Source organism: Acomys minous (genome assembly GCF_964271855.1).
Source record: "Acomys minous genome assembly, chromosome: 12".
Lineage (NCBI taxonomy): Eukaryota > Metazoa > Chordata > Mammalia > Rodentia > Muridae > Acomys > Acomys minous.
In genome coordinates, this window is record NC_140493.1 from 64,832,139 (window position 1) to 64,840,358 (window position 8,220).

Here is an 8,220-nt window from a genome sequence, read left to right on the forward strand (position 1 = left end):
TTGTTTTTGTCATTGCATTACTAATATTATTTTTGCCTTAACTAAGAGGTTAGCAATTTGAGAAGACTGAGCAAATTACAATGTCATGCGAGAGTTCCACAGACTCCTTGTGAGTAGGATGCAGATAGATTCACATTCAATATAATCTCTTTAGAATTAACAGTATTCTACTGCATGGATTATCCTTGGTTGGGATGGCAGGGATGGAAACTTTAGTCTGTTCCTTCCTTCCTTGCTTAACACAGCTCATTGTCTCAGCAATTGCAGCCAATACAAGCACAAATACATGACATAGAGCTCATAGACACTGCCCTTCTTCATATGTTGATATGAAGGCAAGCCAGAGGTGAGTAAGAGTCTTATCTAACCTAAGCCATGGCATGAATGATGGAATTCATGTGCCAATAATGGGTAAACATAAGTATTCAACTAAGATAGACTCTTCATAATTTTGTTTTATAAGAGGCAGATGTGGGAAGCCATGCTAAATTCAACCATGTTAGAAATCCCATGCTTAGGCTGCATGCTGTGACCTTTGAGTTATTGACCATTGCTGAAGGAAGCTGTGTGTTCTAGGCTATCTTTGGCTTATCTACCTATGAAAGAAATAGTGAAGTCCTTACAGAGAGCTACCCAGAGAAATGGGGAAGTTCTTACATGGAACTACTCAGAGGATTAAACAAGTTCTTACAGGGAGCTATTCAGGTGATTGTATTCTTGCCTGGTGGCTAGGGAAAGTGGGATTCAAACAGATCCTGTTGACCTTGCTATATACAGTCTTACTTATGTGCATTAAAGCGAGGCTTGATCAGAAATTTCTGACTCGATTCAACTTCCTTGCATCTCTATCCCCACTTTCAATCCCCACTCCCTTTTCAGGTGAACCCTGGTTCGATTCATCCCACAGGCTGGAACATATTTTCACATTTACTTTGGCACTGGTAAGATTCTAATGACTATTTTGAAGAAGAGTGGAGACAATGTATATTGCTGTTCAAATTATGTTCAATTTTTTAGGCTCTTCAACATTTCTTTCAAAGGTTCTTCATAAGTGAGAAAATCACTATAGAGTAATAAGAATGGTACCTCGAGATTATTGCTTATTTTATATAAATAATATCTATGAATCTGCAAACATGATTTTATATTCATATTAAAAATAAAACAGGTTCTAATAAAATAAAATATACTGTATACAGTGCATGTTTAGATTTCTTAAAGAATTAGTAAAAATATCACATCAAAATAGTGAAAAGAAGAAACATATAGGAAGCTAGAAATAGGTTCCTTATGTCACAGTTCATTCAATTTCACTAAGTTACAAGAAGACATAAATTCAAATCAGTACAGTTATGTCAAACTTACCTGTCTACTTTCTGAGGCCCACTCTAGCATGTCTTCAGATACATGGAGCTGTTGTCCATGTGGAGAACAGGGGCTAAACTTTCCTATCTTCACTTTAAGTTCAACACCATGTGGAGAATTCCTAATGTGAAAGATGTCACACTCTTTCTGGTTCACATTCCCTTTGTCACCAACAGGATTAATGAAGTGCCTCTTTCTCAGAAAGGAGTGCATCTGAAAGACAGGAAGAATTCTACAATCAATATACCCTTGCTTGATGTGAGAAAACATATTCTGATTTCATATGAAAGGCAATTTTTAAAGGTATCTGGAGTGAAGTCTCAATGAAAGTGAAATGATACATTAACTTATCATAATATTTGCTGAATTTAATTATCTTAAAGGAACCTAAAAACCAAAAGCTTAGACATACATGTATACATCATACAAAGATGTACACCACACAAATATGTGCATACAGAGACCCACATCCTACATTGATGCACACATAATATATCAACAGATATTTACTCACACACACATCAACATAAAGCCACAACAGAGATATGAGCATATGGACACAAATAGACACACAAGTACAGAAATGAACAAAACACATACATGGACACACACATGCATGCATAGCACAAAAATTCACGATGAAATACAAACACTCACATCGACATTCATGGACATAAAGAAAGATTTGTGCCCACAACATCCAAAGGAAAAAAGACAAATAGACAGACAGACAAAAAGACAGATACACACACACACACACACACACACACACACACACACAGCAACACAGATATACATATGTGTAATCCCACACACAGAAACACAGAAATCATAGAGTGAGGAATACACAGACACATGCACTGACATATACCCTCAGAAAATACACAAAGACAAAAACAGAGACACACTGACATACAGGCAAATTTATGCTAACTTCTACAGACAGACACACAGAGTCAGTTGGCCAGAAACACACACACACACACACACACACACACACACACACACACACACACATGCATGTGCATACACATGTGTATATATGTATATATGTGTGTGTGTTTGTGTGTGCATGTGTGTATACAAATGTATAGTGAGAAACATACATTCAAGCACATGAACATACATGTATGTACTGAACTGGTTCACAACAGTATTTTCTGTATAATTACTCTCAGGCTGTGAGGAAGTTCCCCAGAGACAAAAGCTCAAACAGAATCCATTGATAAAATTGAGAAACCAATCCTAGCACTTATTATCTCAAATTTTACAGTTAAGGAACAAACATTCATCTTCTCATCATATATAGCATTAATGAGGAAGATCCAATAATGTCTACAATATTAGACCAGGTGTGATTATATTGAGGTGCTCTATTACAGAATCACTGATATTCATTAATAATGTCTCCCTCTCCAGTGCCTTTATATGGGAGATATATACAAATCTCTAAGTTTACTTTGTGAGGATAAAACAATTTAGAAACCTAGTTTTTTGGGGGGACATATCCTAGTCCACTTCCACTCAATTTGGACATCTGAGAGATTCCTAAAACTATGATATCAATTACACAATTACACAACTACACAACAGCCTGAGAGTAATTATACAGAAAATACTGTTGTGAACCAATTCAGTTATTACCACACAGAAAATTGCTATTGAAAATTTCAGTGCCACACAATAAGAATTTGAGACTAGAATTTGTGAGACTCAAATACCAACTCATGCATGCTAAACATAAGAAACACCAGTTACTTAAGCTATCAGAATCGACTAGTAGTATAAAGTGCAGTGCTTGAAAAGAACTAGCAGGAATCCATAAAGCCAAAATGTGTACAGGAACCACATAGCAAAATATGCAATTATACTTAGTAAATTAATGAAAGAGAAACATAAGTGGCAAATGTCATAAAAGTGTCAGAAAATAAGCAACTTAGGCATAAATTTTTAAATAAATAACAGATGGGCTGCTGGGAAACTTCTCTAATCCAGTTCTCAGCCATTGTCAACTATACATCCTACAAATGTAATTCAGTCTAGTGACAAGAAAAGTAATTTGTCACCACTATTAGCCTAATTTTTTAGGCATAAAATATATATTCTAAGCATTCCTTCTTTATGTTAAAGAGAGAGTAAATACCAGGGATTTGCAATACATAAAAGTCAGTGGTTGTGCATGTATACAGGTTATGATGGAGATATAAGGGCTAGTGTAAGTTCACATTAGACAGAAATCCTAAGTACATTCTTGATGCAGGTTCAGAATTCATAGTATTACCACATCCAGGGAATTTCAGAGAGTAACTTAACACTTAATGTGAAAGCTCTCTGTACCTAGGTGTAGTCCAAACATTAGAGGCCCCAGCACATGTACTGGTAGCTACACACTGACTGAAAAGTTATCAACATACTCTCTATGGCCATTTAATTGTACCTTCTCAGAGTGAAATTTATTGAAAGAGTATGGGATAATTTTTGATAATAAAGCCCTGAATGTTGTGCTTTGGAAACTGTCAACAGGAGGGCTAATCCTGGGGATCAAGGTAGAGATTCCTGTGTTCACTCAGTGTCTGGCCTTGAAATCAGGAGGCTAACTGAAAGAAACATAAAATACTCTGTTTACCAATTTAAAGTAAAAAATAACATTGAGTTTATAACAGAATTCAGAGTTGTTTAATGGTGAACACATTGGAAGAACAAGACAGAGTATTCAAAGCATTGTTCTGTTTCTCATCTTCACACCTCTCCTGAAATACTTGTGATGAAATCTACATGAAAAAATACAAAAGCACTTACAGTGTATTCAGAATGTTGCTAAAATAGACTTTTTTCACTCACCTTTGCACTCCATGAAGGGAGAAAATACAAGCTGTCTTAAAGTTTCCATCATTTTTTTTTCATTCCGTCTCATTTTCCAAAACCACCTGGAAGGAATGGAACTGGCCATTGGAAGTGCAATGTTCAGAAGCAAGTATAACAAAGTCAAAGTGAACATCTTTATCCTACTTTAAACCTAGGTATTATGGGCTGCGTAGTGTCATGCATATCATCCTATCAGATGGGCACCCATGTGTTCCTACCCTCTTTTATATTTCTGGACAATGGAAAGTCTACTTGCATTTCATGATTCCTTTTCACCACAAGGCACTTTCTGGTTCTGGAAGGACTCTTCCCTGGGGCTTGTCATCTGAAGTCCACAGTCCATGTAATAAACATGAGTTGATAAATTTATATCACTATCATTTTGCCTCTGGTTCCATGACATCATTCATGTTTGCGCACAGTAAGATCCCTAGGCAGAGGCCCTTTTATAAAAATTTGTTTGTGAGACTACCACTAAAAACTATGTCACTAGAGTTTTTAGCTGATTCACAGTGAAACATAAATTATTGATTCAGGAGAGGACTGACATACTGTGAGTCTTGCTGTATCCAAAATCATCCACCTTCTCACAAAATGGCAGATAATTTACATGTTAAGTATTGATATTGAGATGTTAAACAAGATGTAGAGAAAACTTGAGACCTTTTTGTATCATTTCAAATATTAAATAAGATGTATCACTCCATTAGCACCTACATTATTAATGAGAAACTAAGTCAAATATGTGAGTTCTAACACCCTAAATCCTCAGTTGTCACAGATCAATAACCATTGGTGACCCATTTCTTGTACTTTATTTTTGATTTTCAACATTGAGTTTGGTCTTTTATATTCAAGTAATGTTTGTAAGGAATTGTTATGTTGAGCATCTTCGAAGTGAAAAGAATTGGGAAACAACCCTGGGTTTAATTGTAAACTCTTCCTATACCATTTTCCTATTTATTTGAATAATCTATTCTTGATTACAATCTAGAATCTGCACTGCCAGTGTGATGATGATATTTTCTTCCCATTAGCTTCACTCGATACTCCATCCTTAATTCCTCTAGGCCTTTGCAGTTCTGAAATAATACTTATGCTACTTTATTTCTGTAAAAAAATGCATATGTCACACATGCACACCAACAGACACTTATACACATAGACTATTGAAGAAATAGTCTATGAAATCTCCGAATTTCGCAAGTTTTACTGCATAGCTTAACATGATAACCACAATTGCTGATAGTGATACTATTTTTCCAGGTTGAGCACAACCCCATTATTTATAGAGAGACCACCATGTGCTTTTCATCTAAATTCAAATAGGTGTAGAAAAATATGGACCCAATAATTGTATTTGTTTAGTTTTATCTGTGATTTTTTTGTTTCTTTTATGAATTAAATAGAAGCTAATTTTATGCGTCTATATAAGCAGTTATATTATTTAATAAAAATAACATTGTACATACTTAAGATGTAAGTTATAATATATTTAATTAACCTTTCAAATTTCTAAGAATGCATTGCAAATAGCAAAAATTACGATGTACATCACACAAATTTGGATGATATGTCTTATTTATTTGCCCATCAGTTAAAACGCATTAAAATTGATATCATATCTTGTACATTCTGAAGTAAACATGGCAGACAAGTGAGGACACTGTATGCTTATCTACATACATACATATTTCATGAGAGATTTGATGTAGCAAATGTTATTCCTACATTTTCCAAATGAAGTACCTGTATCTGGTTTACCACACTGGAGCCCTCAGTTTCAACTCACACTACAAGCATACAAGGAAACTCCCTTATTTTTATTAACTTATTTGGTCATTATTTATCTATCCATGCTCATCAGGATGAGAGACACTCCTCCTGACTATTGCTTCATATTTTTATATCTAAACTAACATAATTTGAAGTTTTGCTAAATTAGATAAAATAAAAGTTAAAAATGTAATTCTGGATATGAGGAAATACGCACTAGTAGGCATGGAGTGATGACCCAGTCGTTAAGAGCAGAGACTGCTCTTACAGAGATCTAGGGTTCTATTCCAAGTATCCATATAGAGCCTATAACCATTTATAAATTCAGTTCTAGAGGATTTTCTTATCTATTCTAAACTCTGTTCACTTATTTGCATAAGATGTATAAATCTTTTTTAATACAGAAGTATGTGTTACTATCTATTTAAAGCTAACAAAAACTTTTATTTATATTTTCTCACAGTTATTTTTTAACAAAATTAAGTATAAAAACCCAAAACAAAATACATCACTTCAAAGATGGACAAAGCAAAATAACAGAAGGAAAAACACTCAAGAGAAGGCACAAGAATCAGATGTGCACACATTCACACACACAGAGGTATTTTAACCCATACTAACCTGAAAGCTATGCTATATATGCAAATTATCTGATTCAGACTATGTAGGACCTGTGATTTCAGCTTAAGCCTCTGTGAGTGCATATGAGATTTTCTCAGTTGATTTAGAGGCCTTATGAAGGATATGGTTTTTCTTTGATAGCTGTTTCAATTTCTATGATTGAATCTTCTAGTCCAAGATTCATTATTCCATCTCTTGAATTCTCTTAGAGAAGCTTGCCTCTACGCTGCTTGTTTTCTTATGTAAGTTCTCTTGTTCCTGGTTTTCTTCTGTCTGTGCTTTTATGCTGGTTTCCATTATCATCTTCATATCTTGAACTGTTTTATTGATTTCCTTAATCTGATTGTTTGCATTTTCAGTGCCTCTCTATGGGCCTCTTTAAGGTCTTCAATCTTTTTGGCTGCATCTTCCTGAATTTGTTTATGTATTTTACTCATTTTCTCCATTATCATCTTCATTACTAAGGATTTGTGGTCATTTTCTTGTGTTTCAATTGTATTTGAGTTGTCAGGGTTGATTTCTTTGAGATAGCTATTACCTGGAGATGCCATATTGTTTTGGGTTTTGTTATTTATATTTTTACATTTGTACTTTAGTCATCTTGATGTCTCTGATATTGAGCGGTAGTTTCTTTTTTCTTTCTCTGGATCAGGCAGGTGACCTGATTGCAGCTCCAGGGAATGTTACTCCACACCCTGGATTCCTCACGGGGTCAGAAGAGACTGGTGCTTTTGCTCTATATTCTAAGGATCTCTTAGAGGTAGCATAGATAAAGCTAATTATCCTGTCTTTGTCTAGGATTTGAAAACTCTGTCCTCAGCCACTGAGTCTTTGGGAGCCAAAGCTCAATGTACCTTAGAGTACTGGAACCCCTGCTGGCTTGTAATGTTTGGATAGGATTTTGCATGATCCGTCCAGGCCATGGTGCCTAGGTTGATTCCTGCTTCAGAGAGCATATACTGCCCTCTGGGTTTTGGTAGTAGGCTAGGCTTCCACCAGATCCCTTCATGCTGGCTCAGTCCCATCTGGGTGTGCACAGGCACTCCTGCTGTGTTGTGGCAGCTGGTCAGGCTCCACCATAGCTTGCAGGAATGGATCCCTGGGTTGGTGCAGGTGGCTAGGTTCAGACCCTCACTAGAGCATGGGAGGCCCTACTGAACTGTGTTGGCTAGCTAGGCATCTGCAGGATCTGTTCAGGCCAGATCAGTTCTGCCCAATTTAGAAGAAACAGTCTGATGGGATGGCTGGCTTGGCTTTTGCCTGCTCCATTCAGACCAGGACTCCTTAGAAGATTCAAGTTGAGTGTGTGTCTATGAAGCTGTAGCTAGAGTGCATGTCCAAAGCCACATGGGCCCTCCTCTGGGCCCATTGTCCCTCTGTAGATGGGCAGAGATATCTGAGATCAGATCTATCCCATATCCACACTATCAGGTCCCCCTGTGCCCACTGGTTCTGGTACTATTGTGTGTTCTAAGGATCAGTCAGAGGGGGAGAGGAAGGGTACAGATGAGGTAGGCACTCTCTGCTCCTTTGGGCTTTGGATTTTGTGCCTGTGTGATCGCCAGCACCTGGGGCTTTTTGTGGACTTATGGC